Here is a 24563-nt window from a genome sequence, read left to right as displayed (position 1 = left end):
TGAGGTTGGAACTCGTTTCCAAACAAAACATAGCTATATATTCAACGGATTCAGGCGAGATGAAGTGGCAGTTCGTCATTATGAGAAAGTACCTGCAGATGGTTCGATGGACTGAAACCCGTTGTATGTTACAATAAATCTGAGGAAAAGTGCAAATTTGTTTCGCATAAAACATAGCTATATTCGCAGGAGTATCTCATTCAACGACGGGGTGATTATAATAGAGTAGAATAACTAAGACGAAGAATGTCTTTGAGGTATCTAATAAAGAAAGTGCGAGAAGCATTTCTTCCAAAAATTATGCCTATTTATATTGAGTCGTAAACGTATCTATCTGAAACTTTTATGCTCCTCAAGTTCCAGTGAATAGAGAAATGATAGCAACTATGTATCGTACAATTTCTTAATAAAGGTTGCCCTTTAGTGAATCATTCAAGTATCACTAAATGCATTATTAGAGAGAAGATATCGATATATTTTTCCCAGGCATCATTTTTTTAATTGAATGACCGTAATTTATTGGGATAAGAAACAGACGAATACAGCTATTATCTGAGAGTTACTGGATTAGTCATTCCTTTCATCAGGTAGATGAGGATGCGCAGCATCGAAACCGTGGTCGTATAAAGTAATAAATCTTTATGTGGAAGAGCTAAGTTTATTTCTCTACCCACATCATTAAGGATTTCCCCAAAGTTAAACCTAAAACTGTTATGTTTATCTTAAATTTATTTTGAATCAAAATTATCCCATAGTAAATACTAATAATTTTCCGAAATAAACCTATGATAAACTATTTCTCTATACCAAACACCCATGTCCAATAACTTTGAGCCCTATCTGAAATAGTCATTATTTTAATAGTTTCACAAAATCTATTTTACTTAAAATTCACGATATTTTTCCTTAAATATATTACCAACCGCTGAAGAAGTGGAGAGTGTAAGCAATGCCGTTCCAAGAGAACGATCAAGGGGAAGACAACGGCATGGATGAGAGAGGGTGGGGTAGTTGGGCCCGATTCCTAACAATACATTAAATAATGGAACCGAGAGATTTGGGGAGACAGAGAAACCGGAGGAGGAAAGAGAGGAAGGGAATAAGGGGGACGAGGGTCTGAGGAGGGCGGCCGGAAAAAAAGGGGAGGAGGATGGGCAGGAGAGGAGAAGGCAAAAATGGAGGGAGGCGGGCCCGTGGAGTTATGTCCTTGGAAAACGCATCGCCCTAAGGATGCGAGAGGAAGGTTGGACGCGGGGGTGTCGGTGGCATGGCGAGATAAAAGGGTAAAAGGAGAGAAGCGGAACGACTCACGGGGAAGGATTTAGTGCGGTATAAAACAAAAGAGGGACGAGAATGATGGGGGAGGGATGGGAGATTAGGAAACGCTTGAGGGGGGAAAAACGGTTCGTTCCTTTCCTCGTTGTTTCGTGTCACCAAGTTCGAAATGAAACTTTTATTGGCCTTGCGTATTTATTAATAACTTCCTTTACGAATCGGAATTATTTTACCCTTAGAATCAACATGGAGACAAAGGCTCTGTTAATATTTAAACCGTTTGACAAGCTAAATATTTTTGAATGGCTCTTTGGGTTTATCTACAAAAATTTATCAAAATGCGAAGCCAAAATCAACATGGAATCATAGGGATACTTAGCAATGTTCTATAATCTAAAAGGCTCACCTAAAAATCGGTTTCAAGTTACAAGACAATAACTTTCCTCGAGATTGGTGTGATACACAGGTACACACATTATTTGGGTGGTGCAGTGGCCAAGGATAAATCAAAATAGGTTAAAAAACCTACGAACTATTCAAAACGTGTGAATAGTTTCTCTTACTCCCTCTTAGGGTGAATTGGTGAATGTTTTGTGAATTTAAACAGGCAGTAGGTTCTTTATATTTATCACACCTTATTTCTAATACTGAACTCCACAAACAATGATTAAGGATTGGCTGCAATCAATCTTAATGAAACAAATGAATTATTATTAAGTACACCTGAATATTTAACTCGTATTCATGGATTTTAAAAGTATATTATGATGACTTACACGGTAGATTGCAACGAATTTACCCGGATTTACCAGTACTCTGTCGGGCCATGGAAGGCATTTTGATAGACCAAAGCATTACACTGTACAATACTCCTAAGCCCTGACTTGCACGTCACAAAAATTCTTAAATGTCACAGCACACATTAAAATAACTCGGTTTTTAGCTCTGCATATTTGCTACCTTCCTTTACTCCGCGGATTAGTTGGCTAAGAATATTACGCACAGTAAAAAAACATATTTCTATCTCATTTTTTCCGGAGTTTTATTTTTACCAAGAATAACGTTTTTTTTGCAACCCGAAATTCGTTTCACGATAAAAATTATAAGTATACGCCAACCGCCTTCATTTTACTCGTGAGAGGAAAGGGAAAAAACATTTGGAAGGCCATATATCTGATGACAGATGAGAGAAAATGCGCTTATGAGGGTACCGTTGTTGGGGGAGAGAAATCAACGCTGCGGTGGGAGGAGGTGGAAGACAGCATTGTTTCCAGAAATTTTCCCGGAGAAATCAAAGTGTAGGAAGAATTGAAGTAGGGGGACGTAAATTGAGGACGAGACGTAATAGGGAGGGAAGGAAGTGTCCTCCCTCTGTCTCCGCAGGCAGAGGAGATCCCCTTGGTGAAAATGATTCTTCTCCCCTTCAAGGCGACCCCTGTTCCATTCCATCTTCTCACCCCTCCCACACACTGTCATCTACGTTTCCCAAAATCTCAGTCGGTGGCACCCATTCCTTCCTTCCCCATCTTCATTCCGCCAACACCAAAATTTTGCCTCTGTGGCTTTTAATGATTGGAGTGGTACCTCATCCCTTTTTAAAGTTACATTTTAAAGGGAATGGGGTGTAGTACATGGAAATGCTCGCAAAAAATTCGATTGAGTTAATTGCTGTGCAGGAAGTACTCCTCTTCCAGAGCAGGCTGAAGGAAAAGTGCGTTCTGAAAATTATGACTTAGGCATGTCTTCTTTCTTTTTTAAACACGAATCACTTCGCCAAGTTAATTCGCCATGAAGTTATATACCGAATACATCCGTTAACAGAAGTCATTTTTATGAAATTTTAGATACTTCCAGAGGGAAAGCATAAATAACCATGGCAAACCTTAAACCATATCGGACACTACCTGCCATTCCTTCCTTTGCTCCATATATTCCACATAGGTCCATATGTACCCAATAGTATACATATTCTCGACGCTTGTTATGATCAGAGGTGTGACTGGAGAACAGATAAGATATGACAAGATACAGTACTCAGGATTATTGAATATTTAGGTTGCAAACTCAACTTCTTCAGCATAAGGGCACGAGTAAAAGTCTCAGCTGGAGTTTGAAAACTATGTAAAGTGCATATGCTTGCCTTTTTTTCCTTACATTAAGTTGGACAAAAGTTTTGAATCCAATACTAAGATTTTGTCTTTATTATTACTAACATTACTAGTGTAGTTCAACTCTAATTCTAAACGCACGGGATGTTCCGGTGTTCAAATATGTTGAACTAATGAAACAATTACATTTAACTAGTGCATATTACAACTGCGTTACACCTCATAAGTGGTAACGCGAGCGTATGAAAAAGCGTTATCGTAGAACAACCTGAATGATAGGGCAATATAATTAAGGAAGGCAATTTATTTTGAAGTAATCGCAAAGATTTGGAAAAACAAGAAATAAAAATTCAATGTATGATATGCGCCAATAAACGCATTCGATGCAGTTATTATCTATAGATATGCAAGTATTTATACAGTGTGAGGAAACAGAGATATATAAGCCTCCATAAAAGATCCTAAAGTTTATGCAAAATTCATTATTTTTAGCGTCTAGTGTTAAGGGTCCATTTGAAATGCGTTTATGTTTATCGTTGTTTACTGTCATAGATGATGTGCTAGCTTTCATTAGATCTTTGAAAACTTTTAGTACTAAAAGAAGCCCAGGAAAAGCATTGCCACCTTTCATATTCAGACACTCCTAATTACAACTCAGTATATCTCTTCTTCGAGATTAAATATATATATATCCCATGGTTATTTCAGCAACAACATGCAAAAACATCATTTACATCGCATTCCAGACGAAGCGCTCGTCTGCAAAACGGCACATAGTTACACAAATAATCCATGAGCTATTTGCTACCTATTGCATCCACATACCTTACTCCATCTAGGAGCTGAACTAGACTACGAAAATAGATACTTCATGTCATTAGCAGTCGCCATTATCACTACCCTGTGGAATTTAACTGAGGGTGAAGCCTATTTTAGGATATTATACAAATGCATCTACTACGATTTCATAACAGGTAGATGTTCATCAATTAACAATTTTAGTTTTCTCATCGATTACCACGGGGTGTCACTAAAGGATTGAATACGCACACTGCCAATTTTAATCTGTAAGCTAGAGTTTCTATTCTATCAATATGAAGGTAATCCGTGGAACGAAGGCGGTTGTTCTTGTTTCAGGTGGAACGGAATGATTAAGCAGTATTATTCGACGAAAATCATTAGTAAGCTTCATAAAAAAAGTATTATAAATATTAAACACTACTGAAAAATTTGTCCTTATTCGGAAAGACATATGTCTTCCTTTGAACTTTGAATCCACTCCTTAGTCTTGGCACGTCGTAGCGATCAGCAATAATTTTGTGCTTGGCGGTTCGACGAACAAACTTGAAGATCCCGCAAACCACCTGAAAGTTGCTGAATACGATTATAAGTACTTGCTTGAGCTCTGCCTTTGTAGCAAAAGGAAGGAGAGAGAAGAGAGGATGAAGGAGAGGGAGAGATAGGGAAGTAAACCATAATGGGAAGGGAAATGATTAAGATTATGCCAAAATGGGAAATTCCCCACCGTAAACTTTCCGAAGAGAAAGTCAGCCCGTCATTGGAGAAACGGAGTAAAATGAGAAGAGGCTGAAAGCGGGTTGTCTCGGCTTCAATGGAGTCGTAGAAAAGGATAATTCGAGATACAGAGTGAGAGAGAGGGCACAAATAAGACGAAGGACGTGAATGTGCGGAGGAAAGCGAGTGAAAAGGGAAGTGGAAGGAAGAATAGGGGAAACTGGTGAGCGATGAAAGAAAAAAGGACGTTTGTAGTTCCCTGGAAGGAAACTTGAAGTCAAGAAAGGATGAGGACTTAATATGAGAGGGAGGAATGAAAATGTGTTTAGACGAAATAGCCCGGCTTTGTTTCATGTGTAGCCGCGTTTTTTTAAGTACTTCCTTTACTACAATGAACTGAAGTTTAGATGTAGCGCTTTTGAGCTAAAGAGCTCGTTGAAGAGACATGAATAAAAACATTATCCCTGTTTTGTTGTCTAAGGGAGAGATATTTTTATGGAGTGGGATCATCCTGTTAATTATCGCAAAGGTTCAAGCAAAGTGCCTGTTCATTCTTGCTCTAAAACAATGATAGGCCCTATTTTAATGTTGCTACAGGTTTAAAGCCAGGCAGGAGAAAATTATTAAAAGTAATATAATCTCAAAATTTCAGACAAACAAAGTCAAATTTATTTTTGATTAGATATATTCCCAGAATTTAGAGATTTCTACGCAAAAGTAAATCCTTTGCTATGAAATACTTTAAGGCTGATTCTTAAAAGATAAATCGTCAAAAGCAAGAAAGAAATTTGTGAAGAGGGGATGATATTCACTCTAAGTTTTCAATAGGTGACCGAAATGTGCAAGCGGATTTCCATACAAAAAAAGTATAAATTATTATCGGCATAAATAATTTCAGCCAATAAGATTTTTAGAATCAATTTATACCCTTTTGAGCGCAGTAAAAAACTCTCATCCCGAATCGTCAAAAACGAAAGTATGAAGTTGGATATGACAAAATCCTAAGATGAAGAGAATGAGAACATTTATATAGCAAACGAACTAAATTGTCATTCCCTTAAGAAAATAAACTGAAATTACTGCTAGGGTAAAAGTTGCACCTTGAATAAAAATGAAATATAAAACAATCTTCGTCTAATTGCATTAATGAAACTCACCAAATGTTAGACTTACTTCGAAAAGGGCTTCGTTTGTAAAGGGACGACAAAAGTGTTTGCCCCGTAAAATGTTCTCGGCCTCGTAAAAAACACAATAAAGTAACAAGATTAAGTCCAGAGGACGAAAGATATGGCCGAGAAGATGGTGAAATTGTATTAAAAAGGAGAGATAAAAACCAACAACGAGGGACGAAGCGAGAAGCTGAAGTACGCTTCACCCAGCACCCCCCCCCCCCCGCCATGCGTATAAAACACTCATAAAACCAACGAGGTCGTTCGAACGGAAAAATTAAGATGATGTGCTCGACGAGCTTTGCTTAATTAAAAACAAGTTCATCTTTTTCTGAACCCCTCAGAAAAAATATATATTTTAAACCAACAGAACGGGGAACGAACGTTAAGGGATTCCTGAACAGGGATCCAGGGGTTTTTTGGGGTTGAAGGGTGGACATGGAATGGATAAATATTCTGGGAACCATGAGACTCGGGAAGCAAAGTGTTGACCTGAAAGGAAGCTGAGCTATCCACAGCATGAGTTGCAAAATGGATAAATGGCTAATGTGAGAATGGTGAAACTCCATTCGTTGTACTTTTCCTTTACGGAGAAGAAATCCGATACCAAATATTGCACGCTGGGGAATAACATCATTGAATTAACTCAGTTTATTTCTACCCATAAGTTATTTTTATTAGAAATGGCATTTTACCTTTTAGGGTAGGGCTTGGAGCAAACCTAGCTCAATCATTGCTACATTTATCAGCCTAATGCAATGATAGCAGATGTATAAATATAAGCGGAAAATATTAAAAACCCAATTACGGAAACTCAAACTTGCTTAGGACAAGATTAAATAATTATTGTTATTATTAATAATTAATTATATTCCAAAATTTGCTTTTCTGATCGTTGATGTTATAAATTACGCAAAAAGCTAAATGATATTGCTATTTTTAACAGGCAGCTTTTAATAAAGGAATATTACTTTTGTTAACTTTTTAAAAGTGGGGAAATTTTCCTCTGCATATACAGGATGCGGCGACATAACTTCCTTTTTTCAAAAGCAAACCGCTTTCAAAAAATAACGTTATCTATCCGCACCCTGTACAATAATTGACCTATCCCTCTTCTTTGGAAACAAATTAACCAGTTCGATAAGAATGATTTGATTAGAAGAGACGATTGGTAAATTATTTAACGATGCGTAGTGATTTGAAATGAAAACTAAAGCCATACAGTTAACTCGGAACCATTTCCGATTGGTGCATTTAATTTTTTCACAGCGATAACTATTCTGATTGATTGTGTATTCATTTCCTTCGATATACCATGGTCGATATTAAAGGTAAGTTTCACATCCAGTAATAATACTAAACTTTCTGCGAAGAAAAATCAAACATTTGCATGAGGGTCCTGACTAAATGAGGGGTGCTACTTTTTGCAGGATGCAATCCTCAGATATATGTACATATACCTGAACACCCTCAGTAATTAATGGATGGTGGGTTTAATGGGTGAGGTTTAAGGCCACCTAGGATCTCGTCCAACGGCGTGTGATATACGAGGGTCATCCGGAAAGTAGTACCCGTTCGTGAAATAAAGACACAAAAGTAAATATTAACAAACATAAAAAATTTTATTTGAAAGAGGATACTTTAAACTACTTCTCAACATAATCTCCAAGCAAATTAAGGCATTTGTCATAACGTGTGACAAGTTTCTGTATTCCTGCTGCATAGTCCTTCGCCGCCAGCTCATTGAGATACGCGAGGGACCCATCTTGCACAAATTTTTGCATAATGCAGATGGTGTTTAACAATTTCATGAACAATTGTTCGAGAAACATTGGGAAAATGCTCACAGATGTCATCAATTGTGACGCGCCGATCGTTCCTCACGAATTCGTCAACTGAGCTCACCAGTTGGTCTGTAATGACAGACGGTCTCTCCGAACGCTCATCGTCGTGTGTGTTCCCCCTCCCCATGTTGAAGTTGCGACACCACCGCCGAACAGACGACTCGTCCATTACATTGTCTCCATACACCTCCTTTAATTGGCGATGAATATCACATGGGCGAACGTTTCTTGCATTGAGGAATTTAATCACTGCCCTCACTTCACAACTGGCGGCGTTCTCAATTTTTTTAAACATTGTAAACAATCACAGAAACAACACAGGCAATGCTAGCGTCACGCAACTTGGCTCAGAGAAGGCAGACAAGCCACTGAAGCTATCTGACCTCGTCCAGCGGCTACTCGCGTCGTCAGCACTTCATGCGGCACGAACGGGTACTACTTTCCGGATGACCCTCGTAGTACATATACACGCGTCAGGGAAAGGGGGGTGCTTTCCTGTCCTGTCCTTTCCCTGTCCTTCCCCAGGCAGATCGGGGATCTTTGTAAAAATTAATCATATTGGGTGAAGTAAAGGGTATCCAGAATTAAATTTGAGAGCAATGGAGAACTGATCTACGCTCTACCCTCTGGAATAACGCTCATTATTCTGAATTTCAATCAAATTAAAAGAACTCCCAGTTTAAAAAATTGAACAAGGAATATCACCCGAGATTTAAATCGTAATTCCAAAGTTAGAAGACGTTCATTACATATACTACGACCCACGTTCTTATTGTTTGAAATTAAATAATTTTCTCATAGATTAATATTTCTTCCGTGTATTAATCGCATTCACGATACTTCTAACCTCAAGTTTTTTTTTCTGACACCATTTCAGTAATCTAATAGTTATACAAAGGGGGAAAATTATTCATTCAAATAAAACTCCTGAGGACACTAATCACTTTTCCATAACGTTAACACATATCTTATGTAATTTTCAGATTTGAGCGATTAGGTTATAGCCGTATATTTCATGAAAAATTAATTTCTCAATCAAAAGTCTGGGTGAAGAGGCAAATAATATACGGAAATATTTTACAATGATAAAGGGTGATATTCTCCCTACCTACTGTTGAAAACTACGTTACGTGTTCAATGGCTACCAATATCAGTTCTAAAAGCCTGTAAAAAAGTACAAATAAATATTTAGTATTCCATTCTGTAAAACATATGTTTTAAATGGGAGAACATTTTTAAAGTCTAGAGCGTTCAATAAGAAGGAAGAAGAATACATAAAAATATTAAACCTATTTGTACACCAGGGATTTTGAAGATAGTGTTCTTGAAGGACAATGTTGCAAAATTATCCCACGAGGTCGAGTTTCCTTGATGTGCAGTGGGATTGAAACATATTTACACCAAACCATTTAGATTAAAATTAAAATTGCACAATAAACACTAAATGCTCTACTCCATAAATGTTAAGTTTTAGCCCCTCAGATGTCTTTGGGGCAGTCATCTGGATGTTAACATCAAGCTCGCTTCTATGCTCTCCCAGTTAGAACTGTTTAATTATTTAAAAGAATTACGAAACATATTTCAAGCTATAACAGTTCCAAAATGGAACGTAAAAAAAATTCCGAGTGGTCTCACATCTGGATTATTTTTGTCTTTCCCTCCAGCCGTTTTACTTTACACCCCTTGGGCCATTAAAAAAATACAAAACCTCCTTACTGACGAGGAATGAAATTTTTGTCTCATTAAGCGCCTCAGAGAATGCCGTTGTTTACTCGTCACCCAACCCGATAAACGAAATAAAAGGATAGGAAAGAGGAAAGCACAAAGCGACGACTCGACTGCGGGTAGGTTAGGAAATGCCCCTCGAATCGGATGGACCCTCTCCCAGATTACCAACTTCTAATAATTAGCTCCAATTACCACAAAAAAAGACGGGGCGAAAGCGAGCCGACAAAACTCCGCGCTCGCCGAAAAGGGCTTCTTCTCACAAAGGCCTCAGCGGAAGGGCGAGGGGGCCAAAGAGAGAGAGAGAGAGAGAAAGGGAAGAAAAGAGAGGAGAGAAAAAGACGGAGCTGTAGTAATGCCTTTCAAAAAAGGAAGGCAAGGAGTGCTTTTAATGAGGACAAAAGGTAGAGAGGGAGAAATGAGGAAAGGGAAAAACGGTCCCTTTTTTCGAGGCGATGAAACGGTTCAGCAGGGTACTAAAAGTAGTGGAAGAATGAATGAAGCGTAAACGATGGCTTGAGCACAGAGTAAGCGGGCACGAGGAAGAGGGGTGTGGAAAGTGGAAGCGTCTCGTCTGGAAATTGAAGCAGAGGGGAAAGGAGTTGGAGGGAGGAAGACAGAGGATAAGAGACGAAGCTCAGAGATGCGTATTTATGCGCGATGAAGAGTGTTTTTAGTCGGCAATGAGCGACGGCGAGGCAGTTTTCGCAGGGAATGGGAATTGAGAATTGAGCGAGAGGAGTGGAAGGGAAGAGCCCGTATGGTTTGAATCCTTGGGTTTTGGGGGGGAGGGTGAGACGGGGATCGTGTACACGGCAGCAGGTGCTCGAGTAGAACGAGATGGGCATTTATATTCCCTCCCGCGGGGTACTTGGTGAACGGGACTAGTGGAAGTGAAATGAATCATATCGATTTGAAAGTTTAATTTTCTTATGATAATCGTGCAATCAAATCAATTTGTGAGTCAAACTGCATGAAGGCCCACTCGTTGCTACGAGATGGTGCAAACGTTGGGCTCGTTCACGTTGAGTTTTAGTTTTATGTGCCGCGCCGGATATTTGATGAACCTTTGTTAGGATTATATCCATGAAACTAGATAATTGATGCTAGAGTGCATATAGGTACTGTAAATGAGACAATATTCGTCTTTTATAGATTTTTAACGTGTCGTAAATTAGATAGTACATACATATCTTTCCAGCCATTTGCATTTACGTATCAGAATAAAAATGGAAGGATTTGAAACACCCCTACTACGGTCCTTTTCAAATCCTAGGTAAAATGAAAATGATTATTTTTAAATTGTTCATGGTAAAACCATAATGAACATTTGAATTGAATGTAAAAGTAAAATATCCATTATTACCAGCATATTATGGTAGTTTTATAATAAAATCAGTAATATTGCACCGAATCTTGATGGCGAGTAAATAGTTTATAAATAAGTATCCATCAAGTAATTATATCGGTGACTAGGCTAATTGGTGCTATAACTTAAAAGGGACAATACGAAATGTTCTATCTTAAGATGAAACTCGAAGGAAAAGTTTGCATTTTTTATAAAAATTCCAAGTAAAAAATAAAATTATGTAAAATATTTTATGGCTATACAAAAGAGACCGATATGGAATTCAAATTTAAACAATATAAATTTATAGATCAGTATTACCTTTATTCAACGAATTCCAACGGGATGGGGTTTAGAACTCAGGGGTGGGAAAACCTTTTTTTGATTAACAAAATAGTTTCTCCAGAACGTTATTTACTCTTGCTCCTTCGAATTGCATGCAACTCATATTTTTCCTGATAAAAGAATAAACCAAGGAAATATTTTCATTGAATTAGTTGAAGCTTTGAGAATTATTTGAAGGAGACTTGATGAATCAATGTAATATTTACTAATAAATGGCCACCACCAGCCCAATATCGTGTTGCAATGGGGTTCGCTATGTCATCAGTTTTTTCTTTATTAAAAATTACTTTAATTCCCTGGCCTAAAATCAAAATCCAGCCACGTTCCACATGAATCTCAAAAAGAATATGTACATTTAGAAGGAGAACGTGCAACCCTTAAATGTGAACACCCTCAATTTTGGGGCACAGGGTATATCGTATGGATTGGGTGGAGACATTAGATAGCTGGACAAAGAAAAAGGAAAGGAAATTAAGTAAATGAGTGGGAAAATAAATGGATTATACTGAGAATGGTTGAGAGAGGAAAATAAAAGAGGTTTGACATGGGGTGGCGTGGGAGGTGAGATGGAGACAGTCGAAGAGAAACATAGAAAGAGAGATGGGAAAAATTGAATTAAAGAAACAAGAGAAGAGAACAAAGGAAGACAACTTGCTTTAGAGCCCAGAGTGAGAGTGCAGAAGAAAGGGTAGCAAGGTAGTGACAATAGTACTAAGGAGATGAGGCTGAGAGAATGTTGAGGAACAAGGAGATGGGAAGTAAAACAATGAGTGAGAAAGGGATGTAATGAATGAACACGGTGAGTGAAAAGCGGTATTCAGATACAAAATGAGCGATGTAAATTAGTTCACCGATAATACTCAAAATGCTTAAGGTTTGCTTCCAAATTTCAACTATCGTACCCAATATGAACCGAAAAGATCGATTTTAATAAATGTGTAACTTATTTATGAACATTTTAAATGAAGTTGTACTCAAACAGATGAACTAGGCTAAACTGACTGGCAAACATTGCCCTAATAATTCAAAATAAGACCATAAAAGGCTCCTATCTTTTGTTAATTGATAAAGTATTACTTAATTATTAAGTGAATATTAGACTAGAATTTGCAGCCAAGTCTCATTCATGAGAAACGGCAAAGATACAGATAAGAAATTATTTCAGCCATTTATATTTCAATAAATTAATAAATAGTGATTAGAGAATAGTGATAATGAAGAGCCCCAGCATAAAAAAGATGTAATCCTACTATTTGCCATTTTCATATATGTAGATTTATTGCAATCCCATTTTAAATGCAACTTTGAGAAAAATAATTTTTCTGGAGTTAAAAAAAATTACTAAAAGCACTATTAAAAATGTCTAATGTTCTGTAAAACGTATTTAAATTATCATCGCATGCTCATAGGGAAATATTTAGATTCCATTAGGCTTTGTCATTTATAATTTAACTTGGTTATGTGAAAAGAAAGAAAATCTATGGTTAATAAAATTCTTTGTTCCACTAAACTTTTAAATATGGTTATAGCACTTTGAATAGCACGTCATTATACGTTATAGTGGGTCCTTTGCAACAGCTAACACTTTCTTACTTTTATACGTGTTCACTCGATTAAAGATAATATGTCAATGGCAAAAATATGGCAATAATATGGCAATAATATGTCTTGAAAAGAAATCGAAAGCTATCATATGGGAGAAATACCACGCCCAAATATTCAACATTTTTGCATAAAGTAAATGGTCACTACCCATCGCGGGTTGTGCATCTAAAAATAATTTGCGCATTCCTTATGATACAGATATTTTTACTCACAAATAAATAATCATATACAGCAACAGTTAAACCGGCCAAGAATTACTCTCAAATCTTCCCCCTTTGTCATTAGGCATACTTATAAACGAATTTGCCATTATATCTCGATCGGTAATTCGTCAGAAGATATTGATCCTTTTGAGCACCTAGATATTCACATTGTAGTAAGCCTCAGAGGCTCAATTGGTTGAACCGCTCGGCTGTAGCTCGAAAGGATACGTGTTCCAGTTCCTGTCAGGATGAATAGTTTTTAAGATGCAACACTTCTGCATTTTTACATTGTATGGTTGTTTGGCCCGGTGCAGTAGTTTAATTCACTCAGCTTTAATCATTCGGAACGAAGATCGAAGAAACTTCCGCGAAAGTATATGCGTTCAATTGTTCAATTTAACGCAAGCAAGGAACTTCCTTTAACATACATTCCACTCCATTTTAATAAGATTTTTCTGATGAATCCATACTCAACGTTTCCTGATAAAAATTTTCTTTTCCTTAAGGTTACTGCCATCATATCCGCAAGAATAAATTATCCGTACTGAAACTGCACTTCAAAATCGTCGGAATGAAAGGAAATGAGTAAATGGAGGGGAAAACTACGAAAATTATTAGAGAGAATCGCAAGAAATTTTGGAAATATGGAGAGACGGAGAAGCAATGAGACGGAGAGTGGAAAGGGCAGCTAAAAGGGGCGTGGGTAGAAGAGGTGGAATAGGCAGAGGAGGACCGAGGAGTAAGTGGGAAGTCGCTTTTGGTGGACAGGACAAGAGGAGAGAGAAGAGGAGAAACGGAAGGACTTAGGTGGGGTGTGCTCCTGGAAGACGCGTGAAATTGCTCGCGATAAATAACTCTGACAACTGCCGGGCAGATGGCATCGTCTTCCTCCGGGACACAATGAGTAGGGTAAAGGGAGAATGTGTGGGAGGTTGGGGAGAGGGGATCTCAGGGCGGTCCCAGGAAGGAGGATGAGTCTTCCCCGCTGGATATTGGTGTGTGGGCCTGTGTGAATCTGGTCGAAGGTGGAAGTGGGGAAAGGAGGGGCTTGAAGGAAGGGAGATATTGCGGAGAGATAAAAATATAGGAGGCGGGGAAATGTGAGAGCAGCAGACAAAGTGAATGAGCAACGAGGAGAGAAGGAGAAAGATGAGAAGATGGAATATATGGAATGTTGGGAGTGGAGTAGAGGAAAAAGGGTTGGGTTTTAAGGAAACGAGGTTCATAGCGGAGATCATCACCGTTCAAGATCACAAATCTCTTTGCGGGAAGAAAGTCTAAGTGCGCTATTCTATTCCATCGAAGGAACTTCCCCAGACTTAAGGAACTCCCGTTCAGCGGTGCAGGAGGTAAACGTGAACGGTACATAAATGCTTGTAACCGCAAAAATATGAACGCACAAATGCATAGGTCTACATATGGTCAGAGACTGTGCACAGAATTCCCTCAGGGTTGAATTAATACCATCACTCCCCAACACGTCATGCAGTGAAAGTAGTAGAGCACATGTGGTCAAATCATATACTTTACCGTTATAATCCTCTCTAATTTAGTTTAAAAGGAACTTTGCCGGATTGTTATAATATTAAAGGGAAGTTAAATAATACTTCTTTGTCTCAGTGAAATTTGTCATTTATGGCTAAATGAACTTGCTAGATACGGGATCAAATGAATGGAAAGCTATTATTCTTAGTTGAAGCTTAAATGCAAAGACATTTAAGAAATAAATAACCGCTCTTCATTTCATGCTTTTTTTTAAATAAAAACATTAAATAACTAATATCCATGATTTAAGCACAGCTGTTAAAATAAAAAACTATTTTAGCATGATAATAGTTTTTGTTTATTATGGTACTCTAGATAATAATTAGATGATATAAACGCTATCAAAATAATGAGAGAGTAAAAAATTATAATTTACAACAGGCTGTGTACTTATCAATTCATTTAGGTTTGAGAGAGTCAGTGAATTAACAAAATCGTCATGATACCGTGAACCATTTTACCTGTAGACAGTTTTTAATGAGTGGTAAGAAATAAGAAAATTCTAGAGTGCAGGAATCTGGAGGATATAGGAATTTGATTTTTAAACTAAACTAAGGTTATGAAGTTGACGAGAAGAATGATATCTAAGCCAAATATTGAAAAAAAAGTAGAAAACTAGAGCAGGTACTTTACATACCCTAGAAGTCTGAGAACTAGTTGGTAAAAATAATAGGAGCCTCAGAAGAAAAAATGAGTAGGGAAGGAAGGCAAACATCTTTCACAAAAGAGAAGGCGTTAATGATAGGAACATTGAGCAAGGATTTTAAAAAAATACTTGTTAAAACCATCATATCAAGCAAGCATTGGCACGGCGTGGAAACTAGGTCGTTGAAGCAAGATGATAGGCGTAGATTGGATGATTTTGAAATGTTGGCTTGGAGAAGGTTGGAAAAGATAAAATTGACGGAAATAAAAAAAATAACAAAGAGTTAATCGGCATGGTGGGTGAGAAAAGAGGAATGTAGAAAGAAATTCAAATGAGATATGAAACTAAGATACAGGGAATTTTGATTGGCAACGGGATGTGATAAAAGAAAGAACGTTGGACAAGCAAGACGGAGGATAAAATAAGAAAAGGTATTATGAACAGAATGAAGGAGTGTAGAATGCATCAATGTTAGGCTCGTGTCTATTCAAAAACTATCTAATACGGTAGACAATCAATCAAAAATAATAGGAAAGAATAAATAAATATTCTTTTGAGAATACGGCAAACAAATGATGAAATAAAATACTTTGATTATCCTCATTTTTTTTAAATTAGTAATTTAAAAAATTCAATTTGAAATAGCAAAGTGTCTTTTTTTAACATAAAGGATTTCCACCATGTTACGCCTGGAACTGTGCCATTTACTGCAAACAAACTTGACCACGCACATATATTCATCCCATTTACTTCAGAAAGGAGAGGGCCAGAAAATAGATGTTTGGGGATGGACCAATTTGCCTCAGAATATTATATACGGCATACTTAGCGGAAAAAATAAGAGTTCACAATATATTATAGAGATGAAAGAGGAAACATTTCTACAATATACCAAGTGAAGGAGGCAATGACAAGTGTGGATGCACTCAAATATGTCAATTTTATCGAAATATAGACTTCTTGGATGAAAAAAATCTATAAAGGAAGAATTATGATGAGAGATCAATATTATCAGAGAATTATGACGGATCAAAGGCATGAATCAAATGGAAAATTGAGGAAATATTTATAAGGAAATCATCTGAGAATAATATAAACCGTTGACAAACTAGCTCTAAAGTTGCGATCTAAATAATACGATGATAATCCTAAAATACTATGTGTACATCTTAAAAACTAAGAAAATAAAATGCATACCCCCAAACAGTCCGAGAGCAGTCCTTTAGAGGAATTACATGAACAAATGATCAATCAACTCGCACATCACATAAAATCCCAATCCCCTTCACGTGCCAAAGGGAGTAGAATGGGCGAGCGAATTACCACGCACTGTCCTCCAGGCTCTCGAGAGCATGTATGGAGGCTTGGACAGCGTCTCTCTGAGACTCCCAGAGGATGCCAACGCCTCCCCTGGTGTCCGGAATTCGTCCTCCCTGCCATACTGCCGCCAATCACGTCACCCTGAACTCTCACACACACAAGCACGCACAGACACGTCTAAACGTGATTACGTCGCCCTCTCTGTCTCTGCCACCCTCTCTGAAACTCCTACACCACGTGGCGAACCCCCTACCACATCGCTCGATGATGCCCTGGTCCACATCTCTGTTTACGCACACCCTCTCTTTCCATCCTGCACCTCCCTCTTTCATTTCCAGCCACCGACCCCTACCGCCCTCAAAGTAATTTCACTCATACTTTGGCCCCTCAGCGGCAGATGGTCAATCCTCGACCTGCTATAGCGTACGTACCTCGGTGGATGTAATTTTTTACAATGATGATCGTGACTGCTGAGATCAAGTATTGAGTTTCCAGGGTTCCTTAGATGGAATGAAACGGAAAAACGATAGCAAAAATACCCGTCCCGGCATTTTCGTCAATCAAAACCACTCTTTAGCGGTAAGAAGCACTTTTTTGTCGATCTGTTCTCATACTTGGGTTGAGGTAATATGCATTACGTGGTAACCATTGTAGTTCTTAAAAGAGTTCGATATCATTTCGGAAAAAATGTAAGCAACTATCGTCTAATAATGCTACCTCGCTCAGCTCCTCATATTTCCAACAGTTTCTATTTCACATCGATTGATTTCTTCCTTCCTTTTATGTCTATGGTATGGTAATTCTAAGATACATGTAACATTTTGTTACCTCTCAATACCATCTTAAATACTTAAATCTAATTTCTTCCAATTATTCCATATATTTCTCTCATCCAGTACCACGAGTATTTTCTGTCTCGCCTTTCAGCATACACCTTAACGGTTCTCGCTACAAGAAACATAACCAAATCAGCACTATCCTTACTTTTAAAATAAGATTTTTCAATCAATACCAAGCAGCATTAATTTGTGATCACTTACCTTTTGTGTACGTATCTCTCCCCGATACGGTCGCTATTCCGCTCATTTTTTGTAAATGCCTTGCTTGCAGAAGAAATTATCATCCAAAATTTTTCCTGAAAACTTACTTGTGATGTTTCATGAAGAGGAAATAATAACCTCAAACTGCCGTTTTTGCATTTGCCGCACTAATTTTAGTACATAACTTTCGTTTTCCCAAAATTATGGTGGGATCATAAAATTACCAGTTCATACTCCTGTTACCTCTGCGTGAATGATCAAAACAAGTAACATTTTATAATATGCCATTAAACGATCACATTTAACTCTTGGAAAGGAAAACTTCTTATCCAAAAGGATCTAGAATTTGTTTTCATACAAATTTCATCGAATTTAACTTTCAGAAATATTACTTTATCCTATACTGTGTAAAAAAAATTAATATTTCAAAATGGACGAATATTTGCATTTTTGAAAAACCTAGAAAGCCAATATCGTCCTTTTCTCAAACTAGCATTTCCTTAAAACAAATATCCGATATTGAGTAAACAGAAACGTCTATAACATTTAACTCAATAGCGGACGCAAGTCGGGTAATGTTTTTCCAAACACGTATTTACTCTACACATACATTAGCCTTTTTGTGAGCCAAGATGCCAAGAGCCAAGAAGGTCTAAATGATTCATTTATACAGAAAGCTTAGAATATGAAGATGAAACCAAACACATTGGTCCAAATAATGTTAGAGCACTCATAATTGTGACGATTCAGCAAACAGCTATCAGCAATAGCAAATTGGAGTTTTCATGGATGATATTTAGCTCTGCAATTAACCTCACGAAGCCAAATATCATTGTGCCGTTTTACAATTCTCTTAGAGAATGAGTAAAATTATTAATGCGACCTTTTCAGAATTTTGGACGGGCAAAATTGAAGCAAATTTGGTGATTTCGTTTCAAAAATCAAATGAGGAAACCTTTTCAAGCTAATTAATGTAATGTGCACGTTAAATTAAATCCACCGGTCCTAAAATGAACTTCCTCGCGATGACAAAAAATCTTGGAAGCAAAAGCCTCCGCATTTAGTTCACGTGCGTCCTAAATAACACGTTGCAGGCAGGTTGCCTGCTTTTACCTCAACCTTCTTTGAACAGCCATTTTCATATTTTTTTCCAGGATCTATACATATGGGTAAATTTACGTGCAAGAAACACGGAACTTGTTTCACCAGTGGGTATTTTCAAAGCGTTTTTGTGTGATGACGGGCTAATATTTCATATTTCAACTACGGAATAAAACAAGCATAAATCGTCATGCGATCACAATCCACCACCATTGGCTGTGGGTAAAACATGAGACGAACCCAAATGGTCTCCATTTCAGTGGAATAATAGGACTTTTGTTCGCTACGTCCTGATCCCATTCACAGCCAATTTTATTCGCTCTCGCTGCATTCTCCACCCCCCCCCCGTTCTTTCGTTCTCCTGGTGACGCATGATAACTATATCAACCGCCATTGATATTCATAGATTATGAAGAGAAAAAGTTTGGCCCTCGTGTCGCGTGGGTATTTTTACCTAATTTCGCGCCTACTTCAAACATTTTATGGCAAAACAAAAATGAAATAAGAGTTACTTGAAAAAATACATACATGCATAATTTATATCAAAGTTTATGGTATAAACTTCAATTGGCTTCCTAATCTTCTGAATTATTTCTTGAAAGGTAAGCTGAGACCGCCCAAATGAATATCGATGAAGACATTTCATGACAACACTGTCATCTTTAACCCACTTACCTTTCTATCTATTATAATAAGTTGCCTAATACGAGGAAACTTTGACGATCCTTCACCATCATCAGTGATGGAATGGAGGAAAAGTGGTTGGCTACGCTTAATTTTGAAATTCCAGCTACGCTCTGCCTTTCAGATAATATGGACACGAGGGACGTTTTAAGAGGTTAACATAACTAAGTACTAAGTCGCTCCGGTACGGGAACTATCTGTGGAATTGATTTTCTTTATGCAGAGCCTGATTAATTTGTGAAATGAATATCTTAATAAGTCTTTTTATTAAGGTTTCATTTGGTATTGAAAATAGATTTTTTAAAAGAAGTTTGATAACAAATCCCGTCTCTATGCAATCAAAATTAGAAAAATTCTGTTAAATACTTTTTTATGCTATGACATATTTTTTTACATTTCAAAAGCTATTTGGATATTCATGGAATAGCAGAATCTGTAAAAGTGTTATTCAAATGCTACTCACTTTGTTCTCTCCTGATATTTTATACTAGGATAAAGTCTGTTCTCTTATTTCATTTTCCACGATTGCCTCATATAGTTTACGGCTTTCATACAGGTCTTATGTAACGTATTAAAGCTAATTTTAAAAACTTAAACCGAAGTTACCTACCGATATTGACCATTACCTACTTATTTAACTTATTGAAGGGAACTGTGGGAGATGCCTTGACAGTTAACTTGACCTGGGTCCCAGACAATCTCAGAGTCACCCGCTTTAACAGACCCATTTGAACTTGGTTGTCCGTGACAGCCGAGTATTAGGGAAAGGTGAAAATGTTCCTTTTGTTGGCATTTATGGGCTGGCAGGAACTTTGGATGTGATCGGGTTTTTATACTGCTATGCTATCCTGTGACATCCACGTGTCAGGTACTACGCAGCCTACGCAGAAAAATATTCCAATTTTTGCTAAATATCGTAATTATCCACTTAGATTTGGAAAGTTTAGTGCATTAGTTTATGTATATTACACTAAATTCCTTAATAACCTCTTTTACAGATGTAACTATTTATCGACAATTAGGAGAAAGATAAAGATGGAGAGTTATGAAAGAAATAAATAAAAATGATTACCTAAATTGCGATTTAAAAAATATCACCCCGTGTCTTTCACTTCGGAAATGAACCCAGCCCAGTCTCCTTCCTCTTCCTCCCCCGTGGTGGGACGACGGGAAGAAGACGTTTCCGCATCTTTCCGCCGACAGACGAAAGGCTCTGGGTGAGCAGAGAGGACAACTGGCGTGGAAGGCGGGGATGGAGGGAGAAGGAGAGGTCAGATGGCGGCCCAGCGCGCATGGTGGCCACGGAAGTCTCTCACGACAGAAAGCACACGGGTCTTACTGATTGAACAATAAAAAAACGTCCCATCCCTGCCTCCCACCCAACTTCCGACCTTCCAATTGTCGGATCCCGGACGAAGCCGAGTCGTCAATATCTTCGAAGGTGGCCGGGATCCGGTAGCTAGGCTGGCGGAGGCGGCTCTGGGGTTTGCGGCGTAATGGGGTCAATAGAACTACAAGGTTATATAAAGTTACAAAATTATCCAATTTGGTTTGGCTCCAGATATTTCTTTCCTTTTTGCCAATTTATTTCCGATTGTGCTGAATCTAAATAAGTACGAATACTCGTAGATCCTGTGTACTTGTGAAAATACATCATCTGCCAACTTTACAACTGCCTTCATACTCCACGAACACAATATGTTAGTGACAAAATGTTTCAGCAATGAATCACTAAAGAATTAAAGTCGTTAATATTTATATAATTCATCAAATGTTGAGTTTCAAAAGCATAAACTGACGTCTTTAAGTTCATGTTTCACTTTTCTTGGCAAAGATAAAAAAAGCAGAAGTTCGGCAAGAATTATCTTCAACATTAATCTATTGTTCATTACAAAATTTCATTATAACCTAGGCTTGTGGTTTAAAAAAACGTGATCGACCGTCGTGTGCAATTTTGTCATTATATTGACTCATTGTAATTAGAATGGGTACGAGGGAGGAGGAGGCAAAGCGACACCCTTTGATACGTGATTTCTTTAAGTTAACTTTTACTGCATACACACATATGCATCTCGTATCTGCCTGCGTATTCATTTAATGTGTAACATTGGCATAAAGGTATGCAATGAAACTATTTTATTAAGCCCCATTCGCTTATTTTGTTCAATGATGATTCACCCTAATCTTTCTGTGCCAGAATGAGTGTAGATAAAACTATAATGATCAAATTACACGCTGTTTTCTACGTTTTCATAATTAGCAGTAAATTTTTGTACATGCGTATCTTACTCTCATTTCGTCAACAGGCGCCATAAGCAAAAGCTTAAGCTTCATATTACTTCAAAAAATATTCCCTTAAAGTTTTCTGCAAACTCTTAACTGTACTTCAGACTTCCAACAGAAACTACATTCTTATTACCTTAGATGAAAACTTGTATACCGAATATTTTGGTGAATGCTTTTACGCTTTCGAACTTAAAACAAGAAGTTTATTTTCCTATACTATTTCGTAGGAATTTTTCTTCATAATTTTCCAATTAAAATATATTTTTGAACCCATGTATGCACGCGAGTGAAAATACGGTAAATAATTTGAGCCGGATCGCAAAAGATAGAAAACGTATTTACGGCCAAAAAATATTTCCAAACTTCACTCATTATTGTGTGTACACTCAGCAATGCATGAAAATAAAATGGGATTATAATTTATCCGATAGGTATTCAGGTGGATGAACTTTATTTTGAATTTCAAAATAACTCAGAATGGAAAAGTTTCCTCTCCGTATGATAATATTGCCAAATTTCATGAAATTCAGAAAACACTTCCCTGACATGAGGCAAATTAACTTTGAAAAATTACGGAAAATTTTATCCGTCCGGCATTAAATTTAGAAATATATAACTATATTCAAAGCATACGGTATTACTGTTGTTCGAATCCTTTTTCTATTTCATACTTAAGAAGAAATTATTTCACCCGTAGAAACGACAAACTTTATTTAAACGAATTTTTGCAACGTAATAAATCCAGTACCCAGTACACACCAAAATGGTATTTCGGTAGTCATTCAACAATCGAGAGCTTATTACAACTTGAAGGTGGAGGAGCTTATTAAATTACAGGTTGAATTAGTAATGGAATTGCTCACAAATAAAGGGCCCGCTGAATCCACGCGGTCATGTTTTTTGCCGAGGCTCGAAGAGTCCACAAAATGAGGTGTCGCGAAAAACACACAAGCCACTTCCGTGCCTAGGAGGGAAAATTTATGCCACGGCCCCCACCCAACCACCTTTCTCTGCGGACACAATTCATTTCGATCATTCTTACACGCTAAGAAAAAAAATACACAAATAGAATTCCCTTCTCCGCTGGCCGCGTTCATATTTTCATCTGAAAGGTCAAGCGCGTTGCCTCCGTTTCAGACGTTCAGAACGGAGTCTCTGCAAACAACTCCTTTTCCAACAGGAATCTGGGTCGTGCAAAGGCCAGCGAGCATTGCCAGCCCCCATCTCTCTCCAACACACACTATTTCGCCCTGCCCCCCGCGACAAGGGGTAGGAAGCACCGTTGCTGAACTTTCATAGTTCCGCGCACTTGAGAGAGGAGAGGGGAGAAGAGGGTGTGAGACGACGAACGTCGGAACCAGCCGGATTTCCGGACTCCTGGTGGGGGGGGGAATCACGAAGCGAAATGAAAAAAAAAATTTGAGGAACGAAAAACGAGTTTCGTCATAGAGATCATACCGGTGGAATACTGGAATATTCATCGAGAAGGAAAACAGAAGTTTACGGGTGCGGACACTCTTTCCCTCACGCAAGCACGGCCGTGGAATTTTGAAGTGTTTCCCATTGAAACGACAGACTCCTCCTCCTACTCGACCAAGTTTTCCTCTCCCGCCTCTAATTCATGAGCAAAGGACACGAGACGAATTTCACGACAATAGAATTTAGCAGGCGCATTAGCAATTCCGAAACGACTCGCCGAAACTGTGGGGCCCGATGCGAAGCCGATCGGAACGACTGATGAATATTCATTGTTTTGATTCTTCTTCCCCTCTTCTTCAACTTCTCTGTTTTTTCCAGCGGGCAATAAAGTAAAATGCAGATACTCAACGAAAAATGAGGACATGTCAGCTATAAATTTAGCAAAAATAAATGCATCGCAATTCGTCTTGGTAGTGCAGAAATAATTTCGCGCGGTGAGACTCGGGATTTGCAGCGACACGACAAATCTTTTTTGAAGTGTTAGGCTACATAGAGGTATCTCGAGTATGCATGGAGCCACATCCCCTTTTAGTCGAAAAAATAATTTCTGCAGGATTAATGGAAGCAAGATTTTGGGAAAAAGCAAGCAGATCCTTTCTAATGTAACTCCTTGTAACCAAGCGAAAGTTATAATATTCGGTGCTAGAAATATGAATAGGAGTACTCAAACTTAGCAAACTTCGTAAAAGGAAAAACAGCCTATGAATGAGTTTTTAAATCAAATATTGAGACTAAAAATGAAAAAGCGACGATTAACTATTGTCTGACTACAAAATCATATACTATATATCAAATACGCACAAATCTATTCATATATATAAATAAATAAATAAATAAATATATATATATATATATATATATATATATATATATATATATATATATATATATATATATTCATGCATCTATATAAATTCACGAATAAATATCTTTGAAACAGAACGCTCTTCGGCGACGACACAAATATATAAAACCTTTGAACACAACATTTATACACAGAAACACAAAGAAAGAACACTCACATCTGTAGTTTCAAGGTTTCGACGGCATGGCTGTCATTAACAAAATCTAAAGAGCATAAAATATAATATAATATTTCTAATGAAATATATATATAATATGTATATGATAGGTGTGTATGTGTGTGTGTATATATATATAATATGTATATGATAGGTGTTTGTAAGTATATCTAATTTTATAACTAGTTACTACTTTAATCTTTGATTAATATTACAAATAGTATTACTTCATATTAATTTTAACTTAATAAACCATTATGTAAACAACATTAACTACATATTCAACCAAAAAAGCTTCCATTT

The 24563-nt window shown here is 37.5% G+C and overlaps 1 long non-coding RNA gene across 1 annotated transcript in view; it reads right to left on the bottom strand.

Annotated features, from left to right (window-relative positions):
- The window catches only part of LOC139701026 (uncharacterized), a 356189-nt gene that overhangs the window by 289509 nt on the left and 42117 nt on the right, over positions 1-24563 (bottom strand). The gene's annotated exons all lie outside the window — the stretch shown is intronic.

The sequence above is a fragment of the Hetaerina americana genome, unplaced genomic scaffold (genome assembly GCF_022747635.1).
Source record: "Hetaerina americana unplaced genomic scaffold, ioHetAmer1.1.p SCAF_11, whole genome shotgun sequence".
NCBI lineage: Eukaryota > Metazoa > Arthropoda > Insecta > Odonata > Calopterygidae > Hetaerina > Hetaerina americana.
Note: the sequence above shows the minus strand (reverse complement) of the source record. Positions and strands in the feature narration are given on the sequence as shown.